This window comes from Rana temporaria (assembly GCF_905171775.1).
Source record: "Rana temporaria chromosome 13 unlocalized genomic scaffold, aRanTem1.1 scaffold_258_arrow_ctg1, whole genome shotgun sequence".
In the NCBI taxonomy this organism is placed as follows: Eukaryota; Metazoa; Chordata; class Amphibia; order Anura; family Ranidae; genus Rana; species Rana temporaria.
Window position 1 is genome coordinate 58,407 of NW_024404496.1, and position 10,431 is coordinate 68,837.

At 46.1% G+C, this 10,431-nt stretch overlaps 1 long non-coding RNA gene across 2 annotated transcripts; it reads right to left on the bottom strand.

Annotated features, from left to right (window-relative positions):
• Nucleotides 1-2,021: 2,021 nt before the first annotated feature.
• On the bottom strand, nucleotides 2,022-9,291 carry LOC120921996. 2 transcript variants are annotated; one of them, XR_005745023.1, is made up of 4 exons: nucleotides 8,979-9,291; nucleotides 4,307-4,450; nucleotides 3,366-3,528; nucleotides 2,022-2,258 (listed from the first exon to the last, which is right to left on the bottom strand). It is a non-coding gene; the product is annotated as an uncharacterized LOC120921996 (long non-coding RNA). The 2 variants fall into 2 exon arrangements; XR_005745024.1 differs by lacking the exon at nucleotides 8,979-9,291 and adding an exon at nucleotides 8,736-8,917.
• Between the last annotated feature and the right edge of the window lie 1,140 nt (nucleotides 9,292-10,431).

Sequence of the window (10,431 nt, forward strand, 5' to 3'; positions counted from 1 at the left end):
AATGAAAAGTGAAACAGAATAATCATTAACATATTTTTACCTCATTTTCTGCAGCTTGCATCTTCTAAAAACAGAAATAATAAAGGGTCAGTTGTAGAATTCTCACAAAACAGAAATATATGGACACAGGTAGATTCGTGAAATTCCTGAAATACCTGCATTAGGAAAATACAGCATTATGGCCACTAAATGGAGCTGGCAATCAGAGGAGAAAAAAACACATTGGGCCAGATTCTCATACATTCGCGCTGCTCCTGGGCAGCGTAATATATGAGATCTACGTTACACCGCCGCAGGTCTACAGGTTTACATCCTGATTCTCAGAACACTTACCTGTAAACTTGCGGCGGTGTAGCGTTAGATTGCTCGTCGCAAGCCCGCCCAATTCAAATGGGGCGGGCACCATTTAAATTAGGCGCGCTCCCGCGCCGAGCGTACTGCGCATGCTCCGTCGGGTAAATTACCCGACGTGCATTGCGCTAAATGACGTCGCCCCGACGTCATTTGCCTAGATGTATACGTAAATGACGTCCAGCGCCATTCACGGACGTCTTACGCAAACGACGTAATTTTTATTGAATTCGACGCGGGAACGACAGCCATCGTTAACATTGGTTGCGCCTGCTAATTAGCAGGGGCAACCTTACGCGTCGGGTACGCTACGCAAACGACGTTAATTCGCTGCGTCGACCTCGCGTATGTTCGGGAATCGCCGTACTTACCTCATTTGCATAGACGACGGGGAAAAGCGACGATGCGACACCTAGCGGCGGGAAAAAAAATTACTTTTAAGATCTGACAGCGTAACAGCCTTACGCATGTCAGATCTAATGGGTACCTATGCGCAACTGATTCTGAGAATCAGTCGCATAGATACCCGGGGCCAGATGAGGTGTTACGACGGCGCTAATGGTGTTGCGCCGTCGTAACGCCTTTGAGAATCTGGCCCTATATACACATTTTTGTGTTTTATCTCCATCAGATAAGTTAAAGGGTTTGTAAAGGATTTTTTTTTTATCTTAATAGCTTCCTTTACCTAATGCAGTGCTGTTTTCATGTCCTCATTGTTCGTTTTTGCTCTCAAGTTGCTGTAATTCTTCTCTGATCTCCACACTTCCTGGTTGTCTGTTTCCAGATAACCACAGTGCTGGGAGCTTTCTCTCTGTGGTCACTAACTTCAAGGAGGTGTGTGGGCCAGATTCATGAAGACTTACGACGGGCGTATCAGTAGATACACCGTCGTAAGTCTGAATCCCCGCCGTCGTATATTTAAGCGTATACGCCCATGTGGAAGAAAAATATATTTTAAATATATTTAAAAAAAACATTCTTAATATATTGCCATATATTTGAAATGCTACAATTTTGGCCAGATTCAATATATTTCAAAAATATATTCCAATATATTTGTGAATATATTGTGGAATGCATTGTGAAATATGTTGCAAATATATTCATAAATATATGTTAAATGTACTTCTGAATGCATTTAGCAATATATTTATGCAACCATAAATATATTGCAATTTGCATTTTGGAATGTATTGTTAATATATTCAGAAATATATTGCTAAATGCATTCAGAAGTACATTTCACATATATTCATGAATATATTCACAATGCATTCCAAAATGCACTTTGCAATATATTTATGGCTGCAAAAATATATTACTAAATGCATTCAGAAGTACATTTAACATATATTCATGAATATATTTGCAACATATTTCACAATGCATCCCAAAATATATTTACAAATATATTGAAATATATTTTTGAAATATATTGAATCTGGCCAAAATTGTAGCATTTCAAATATATGGCAATATATTTGGGGAAAAATATATTAAGAATGTTTTTTAAAATATATTTTAAATATAAATGTAAATGTACTTCTGAATGCAAAATTAAAAAAAAAATACATTCCTATTACATTTTGAAATGCTGTGTATTTATATATTGTATTTTATATATTGTAGGCCTATAAAACCAGCAAACATTTGGAAAAAAAAACAATAAACACAGTACAATACACACAACTTTATTATCATGCAAATATACAAAAACTTCAACACAGGGAATAGAAAGTGGTGTTAACTGTGGTAAATGACATTAATGACATAAAAGTTTATTTGTGGTATTCTGATGAGGTTCCTGATGTTTCCCTTCAAGTGATATTTCAACGCCGCAATTTTTCTCATAACAGCGTCACTGATCGCACCTTATGAAGTCCCAGGAAACTTTGTCAAAGTAGCAGCTTTAAAAAGTAAATGGAAAATATTAGACATTAGATTTTCCCTGTGAATCAAAAGCCATATAAGACCCCTTTCACACTGCTAAAGCTCCGGCGGTTTTTGCAGTGTTTTTGTAGCACTTTTTAGGCGTTTTTTTTTTTAAAGGGAAAAAGTCCAGTTTTTAATGCGCTTCTAAGGTGCTTTGGAAGCGCTGCCCATTAATTTCAATAGACAGGTGCGTTTTATAGCGCTCCCAACCCGCCCCAGATGCTGCTTGCACGACTTTTTCTAATGTTGCGCAAGCGCACTGCCCCAGTGTTAAATTACTCATTGCACTGAAAGGGATGCAGTTTTATGAGCTTTTTAGAGGCTATTTCTAGCGCTAAAATGCCTGAAAACTGCCTCAGTGTGAAAGGGGTCTAACAGATGCAGTAAATAAAACTAACAAAATTAAGCATGTATAAAAACATCAAAATATTGTAGACTTTTCAAAAATCAGTATAAAAATCAACATCTTGCCTACAACTTGCCTTTTTAGTTCAGACTACTACCAGACTGAGCAAGATATCTCATTTTGACACAACAGTCAAATTGGCTTACAGTCTACATGTCAAAGCTGATGTTTTCATAGGGTCTAACTGTACCCGCTTCTCTCCATCTGTCAGCCGCTTGGAGGCACCGCCTTAAAAGTTACTTTTTATTGAAGTGGTTGCATGTGCCAGTGCATGAAGGTAAAAAAAAAAAAAAAAAACTTCTGTGTGCAGTAGCCCCCCTATACTTACATGAGCCCCCTCTCGATCCAGCAATGTCCACAAGAGCCTTGTCTCTCCAGGGACTTGCACTGCCGATTGGCTTTCTGTAGTGGTGGGAGCTATTGGCTCCCGGTGCTGTCAAACACAGCCAGTGAGCCAATTAGGAGATGGGGCCAAGGCAAGGCTCAGTGTGTGATAGGACACACAGAGCTGTGGTTCAGGAGCACCGGCATGGGACCTGAGAAGAGAAGGATCCAAGCTGCTCTGTGCAAAAATCCTTACACAGGGCAGGTAAATAGGACAGGTTTGATATTTAAAAAAAAAAAAAAAAAACGATGTTTTAACGTTGAATGTTTCGGTACCAAAAAGAAAACCTACCTGTTTAGGCCTTGAGTACGACACTTGACAAGCAGATGAGCTCAACTCTTCAGATGGGTGTATCGTGTGCATCACCTTCTGTCCCACACAGTATGAACTGCCACCTTCAGTGCTATTAGCTGCGCTCTTGTGGTTTTCAAAGTATCCATTACGCCAGGAAAATCTATGGAAATGCATAAAAACATTTTAAGTAACATAATGGCCTATTTCTTACTATATCCATACATTTCATTTGTTAGAAATTGATTACTTGTGGAAAAATGTACTTTTAAATGATTAGAGGGTTTCCTCCAGTCTGCTGCTGACCCCCCCCCACCAGATCAAAAATATTCCAGGAGGGTTTCACCCAAGGTAAAAGTAAGGATGTTCCACAAAACAGAAAATATTACTTGTGCATATAGTATGTAGTTACCTCAGTGCACTCACTCATATTATAATGAATGTAGTACGGTAAACTCCCAGTTACCCAACGATCCCCATTGGTACTGTTGTTTCTGGTTGCTTGAGAGCTAATAGTAACTCTCAAGCATCCACCTCCCATGGCACCCTGCCCCCCTCCCCCTTAGCAGCTAACGAGGGTAACACCCCCAAATTCACATGTGAATGAACCTTAAAGGGCTCATTCACAAGTGCGGTATGCAATGCTCCTCTGAAAAATTATGCAAGGTGGTGAGGAGGCAAAATGTTTACACCAGTAATTGCAGTGAAAGGCACGTGATTGCAGCGCAGTAGTACGGCAATTATATGTTTAAATCAGGTGTGAGGAGGCAACATTGGAAGACACTGTGCCCAGTGATCTTTGACTTCTCCCATGTTGTTCAGGTAGATCTCCACCTCTCTAAGGTTGCCCAACTCTGCCTTAAAACACTGTATTATGAAAGGGAAAATGATTGGTCAAATTTGTCTATTTCCACCTGCCTGGCTTTCAGAAATGTAACTACCTAGCTGAGAGGTAGGTATATTGACTTGCCTGTAACAATTAGTTGTCTCAGTTGTTGGTTTTCTTCTTCCAAGTGCTTATTCCGTTTTTCCATTCACCAGTTGTCAGTCTTTGTCAGGTGCTTTGACAGCGGCTGGCGGCCCATCTGTCAGAATCACAAAAAAAAAAATATTGAGAGGGGATCAAGAAGTGGTAAGGACGAGTTGGACGAGTTGGAGGGAGTCTGAGAGGGAAGAATTATTTCCCTTTTCGATGCTGGGAAGACTTTGCACCTGTGCAAGGTGGGGACCCTTTCCTGGAAGCAGCAACACGGTCGGCAGGGCCGGCCCTATGATGGGACCAGGTGGTACCATGGGTACCAGGCAGCACTTTTAGGGGGGCAGCATACTGATGCCCACCAGCCCGTTCCGCCAGCTTCGCTACCCAAATAAAATTGATGTCCTTTTTTTCCCCACAAATAGAGCTTTCTTTTGGTGATATTTGATATTTTTTGTGCTATAAATATATATATTTTTAAACTTTTTGCTATAATAAATATCCCCAAAATTTAGAAAAATAAACCATTTTCTTCAGTTTAGGCCGATATGTATTCTACATATTTTTGGTACCAAAAAAACCCCACAATTAGCGTACATTGATTAGTTTGCGCAAAAGACATTGTGGCTGCCGGCAATTCACAGATCCCTTTATACTCCTGGATACATGTATAGAGCAATGGCAGGTCCTTTTATACACCTGTATGCATGTACAGAGCCATGACAGGCCCTCTTTATACATCTATAGAGCCATGACAGGTCCTCTTTATACATGTATAGAGCCATGACAGGTCCTCTTTATACATGTATAGAGCAATGAAAGGTCCTCTTTATACTCCTATATACATTTATAGAGCCATGACAGGTCCTCTATATACATGTATAGAGCCATGACAGGTCCTCTTTATACTCCTTTATACATGTATAGAGCCATGTCAAGTACTCTTTATAGTCCTATATACATTTATAGAGCCATGACAGGTCCTCTTGATATTCCTTTACATGTAAAGAGTAAATGACAGGTCCTCTATATACATGTATAGAGCCATGACAGGCCCTCTTTATACTCCTATATACATGTATAGAGCCATGACAGGTCCTCTTTATACTCCTATACATGTATAGAGAAATTACAGGTCCTCTTTATACTCCTTCATACATGTATAGAGCCATGACGGGTCCCCTTTAGTTATCATGATATAAAATAATGAATGTGGGGGCTCTTTGGCTGGCGTGATTTTTTTTCTGGGGGGGGGGGGGGGCAGCAATTCATTCTTGGTCCCAGGCAGCACAATGTCTTGGGCCGGCACTGACGGTTGGCCACAGGTTACTTGACCCTGATCTCCTGTACAGGGCAACAATACAAATGTGGCAGCCCGTGCATTGTGGGCGAATGGGTATCGCTCCCCAAATCCCTGCCAGGATCGGCATTTTTTTTTTTAAAACATGCTTTATGGCGCCAGCTGCCAGGCTAGGGGGCGGTTGCGCCGTTGAAGACATTAGCAGCGGCAGTGAGAAGATGAGGGGAGAGAGCTGGGACTACAAGGAGCAGCCAGCCGGAAGTGCTGCATGATCGATGGAACCGGCCGGGGGGTGAGATGGAAGCCCTGCATGTAAGTCCGGCCTGGGCTTGCTGTGATATCCGATTCCCCCTTTCTCCTGGTCGCTTGGGGAACTGTTGAGAGGAACAGAGGACAGGCAGACAGGATAGGAGAGGACAGGCAGCAGCGCCGCTCTCCTTGAGTAAAGCCTTCACCGCCGCTGGCTCAGGTACTGAGGTACATAGTGGAAGCACAGGCAGCACGCTCTGTGTTGCAATCCTGCACCCTGTCACATGAAATAATAAAAAATAAAAAAAACGGACTGTGCTGTCAAGTTTTTAGTGCCTTGTGTACAGGGGGGGGGGTACAGAGGGGAACTGGTGGTGAGGGGGTGGGGTGCAGAGGGGGAACTGGTGTGTGGGGGGCAGATGTGCGGGGGTACAGAGAGGCAACTGGTGTGTGTATGGGGGGGGGCAGATGTGCGGGGGTACAGAGAGGGGACTGGTGTGTGTGTGTGGGGGGCAGATGTGCGGGGGTACAGAGAGGGGACTGGTGTGTGTGGGCAGATGTGTGGGGGTACAGAGAGGGAACTGGTGTGTGTATGGGGGGGGGAGATGTGTGGGGGTACAGAGAGGGAACTGGTGTGTGTGTGGGGGGGGGCAGATGTGTGGGGGTACAGAGAGGGAACATGTGTGTGTGTGTGTGGGGGGGGGGGGAGGAGATGTGCGGGGGTACAGAGAGGGAACTGGTGTGTGTGTGTGTGGGGGGGTACAGAGGGGGAACTGGTGTGTGTGGGGCGGGCAGATGTGCGGGGGTACAGAGAGGGTACTGGTGTGTGTGGGGGAACTGGTGTGTGTGGGGGGCAGATGTTCGGGGGTACAGAGAGGTGTGTGTGTGTGGGGGGGGGTACAGAGGGGGAACTGGTGTGTGTGGGGCGGGCAGATGTGCGGGGGTACAGAGAGGGTACTGGTGTGTGTGGGGGAACTGGTGTGTGGGGGGGGCAGATGTTCGGGGGTACAGAGAGGGAACTGGTGTGTGTGGGGGGGGGCAGATGTGCGGGGGTACAGAGAGGGAACTGGTGTGTGTATGTGTGGGGGGGCAGATGTGCGGGGGTACAGAGAGGGAACTGGTGTGTGCGGGGGTACAGAGCAGATGTGCGGGGGTACAGAGAGGGAACTGGTGTGTGTGCGGGTACAGAGAGGGAACTGGTGTGTGTGTGGGGGGGTACAGATGTGCAGGGGTACAGAGAGGGAACTGGTGTGTGTGGGGGGGGGGGGTACAGAGAGGTAACAAGTGTGTGTGTGGGGGGGGCAGATGTGCGGGGGGTACAGAGAGGGAACTGGTGTGTGTGTGGGGGGGGTACAGAGGGGGAACTGGTGTGTGTGGGGGGGAACTGGTGTGTGGGGGGGCAGATGTTCGGGGGTACAGAGAGGGAACTGGTGTGTGTGGGGGGGGGGGGCAGATGTGCAGGGGTACAGAGAGGGAACTGGTGTGTGTGTGGGGGGGGCAGATGTGTGGGGGTACAGAGATGGAACTTGTGTGTGGGGGGGGCAGATGTGTGGGGGTACAGAGAGGGAACTGGTGTGTGTGTGGGGGGGCAGATGTGCGGGGGTACAGAGAGGGAACTGGTGTGTATGTGTGGGGGGGGGTACAGAGGGGGAACTGGTGTGGGGGGGGCAGATGTGCGGGGGTACAGAGAGGGAACTGGTGTGTGCGGGGGTACAGAGCAGATGTGCGGGGGTACAGAGAGGGAACTGGTGTGTGTGCGGGTACAGAGAGGGAACTGGTGTGTGTGCGGGTACAGAGAGGGAACTGGTGTGTGTGGGGGGGCAGATGTGCGGGGGTACAGAGAGAGAACTGGTGTGTGTGCGGGTACAGAGAGGGAACTGGTGTGTGTGTGGGGGGGGGCAGATGTGCAGGGGTACAGAGAGGGAACTGGTGTGTGTGTGTGTGGGGGGGGGGGGTACAGAGGGGGAACTGGTGTGTGGGGGGGGCAGATGTGAAGGAGGGTACATATAGGAACTGATATGTGTGTGTGTGTGTGTGGTGGGGTTTAGGGGAACAAAGGTGGGGGGTCAGAGGGGAACAGGCGTTCAGGATGATACAGTGATGGGGTGATCTGAGGTGTGGACGTTCAAATCCACTTTTTAAAAATAAATAAATGCAGATCTTTTTGCAGATCGAAAAATGTGCATTTAGTATTGTTTTAGTAGGAACATGTAAAGCATTGTCAGTGTATCTTTCGCTCGTACAGACAGGCAGTTACACAGCCAGCGTGAGAAGTCCTCTAGCCATCCTCTAGTTGTCTTTGGGCCAGGTCAGGTCAGGTGCAGGCATGTGGACCATGGCTGAAGTATAGGTGAAGAGGCACCGCAAAAATCTCAGTGAAGAGAGGAACGAATGGGGGGGGGGGGGGGGCGCGCAAAATGAGGCTTCGCCTAGGGTGTCAAAAATCCTTGCACCAGCCATGCATGAACCCCTCAGTGTTCAGGATGTGTCACAAACCCCCTCCCCACTAGTGAAGAACTACAGGTCACAGCATTAATCCATGAGATCTAAAGGGGTCACATCCTTAGATCTCAGGGGTTCATGCTGGGACTTGTACTCCATCATTAATTGGGGGGGGGTCACATCTTTAGATCTCAGGCGTTAATGCTTGGACTTGTAGTCCTTCACTAGTTGTGAGGGGGGGGGGGTCAGGTCCTCAGCTCTGAGGGATTCATACAGGGACTTGTTTGCACTTTAGTTACTGGAGGCCATGGTGGTACAATCCCCCAGGGGCCATGGAGGGCCACATTGTCCTCCCTGCCCCTCCCCCACCTTTGTGATCATGTAAAACCTTAGACTGTTTTACCTGATCCATGGGCACCTTGACTGGACTTGCTCTCCAGGCCTAAGGCTGTCAGCTCTCCACTGTGCAGCATGGTGACATGTTGTGGAATAGGAGCTCTATAACTTCCTTTTAGAACTGTGCACATGCTGTATGGTAACTGGGAAGATACAGAATGAGAACTATTTGGCAGGGAATAGACAAATAAAACTTAACTCATGCACCAAACTTCCACAATTCTAATGTTATTTGATAAAAGACACTTACCTGATACAGAGAGTTCTCTCCAAGCATGCTTCCAGCCTGAGACTTCCACAGACTAGGCCTTAACAGGAAGTGAGAGGTGAAGGTTCAGCTCTCTGGTTCCCACTTCCTCCCACAGACTTGCTGTATTGATTCTGAGTGCATTGCAGTCTCTGCTATAATCCTGTTTAATGAATTTTCCCCCAGAGCAGGATTTACATATTAGGAGATTGTAGGCACAGAAATCATCCCCCATCCCAATAAAAGGAACAAGAAAAAAGAAATGGGGACAATATTTATACATGTAAGTGATGGGAGATGCATTCTAGGGATATATACTGTACTTTCAGTCTGCTAGATATGTGTGTGTGTGATAAATATACTATGTGTGTAATTGTGTGTATATATATATGTACACACACACAAGAATGCAGCTCTCATCACTTACATATTTATCTTCCAGCCCAGCCCAGTATTGACACACAGCAGCAGTGCAGCTTGGGCAGGGATATGACACTTAAAGCGGAGTTCCACCCAAAAGTGGAAACTCCACTTATCTGCCTCTTCCCCCCCTCCATTGTCAAATTTGGCACCTTTCGGGGGAGGGGAGCAGGTTCCTATTATTCGCAGCGGGGAGATCAGTCAGAAGTTCGTCCCCCTCCTCCCCCCGCTGCTGGGCCATTCAGAAAGTGCAGAACACTTCGGGCATGCGCAGTAGGGAACTGGCTGGTAAGCTGCAAGGCCAGTTTCCCTTAGGGCCAGTTCACACCATAGAACCGCAGTCCGCATGCATTCCAGATGCTTTTCTGCATGTGTGTTTTTGATTCATTCCAGTGCATTTTCCCCCTCTTTTTTCTTAACCTTAAATAAGGACATGTGTGTTCAGGTGTGTTTCAGTGCGTTTTTGATGTGCTTTACAGTGTTACAGTACAGTCCACTGCAGGAAAAATGCAGCATGTTCTACTTTTTTTTCTGGAACTGGAACACACTGGAACTGCAGGCACTGGTGTGAACTATGCCATTAAAAACCATATAACCTCCATGCAGAAAAAAAATGCACTGGACTGCATGTGGTGTGAATTGGCCCTTATAGGCAATGGCAGTGGCAGCACCCGAGAGCCGATGGAAACATTGGCTGGAGTACCAACATCGCCGGATTCCAGGACAGGTAAGTGTCCTAAGATTAAAAGTCAGCAGCTGCAGTATGTGTACAGTGTGTGTGTGCGTGTGTACAGTGTGTGTGTACAGTGTGTGTTTTTGTGCTGGGGGGGGGGGAACTTTAATATCCCAATTTCTTTTAATTGGCTGCTGGAATTACCCTTCGGCAGGTACCAAGTCCAAACATTGGACTTAGTATAAAAAGAATATACAGTATATATACTATATTGGCAAAAGTATTGGGATGCCTGCCTTTACACACACAGGAACTTTAATGGCATCCAAGTATATAACGGCTTCACCTCTTCTGGGAAGGCCG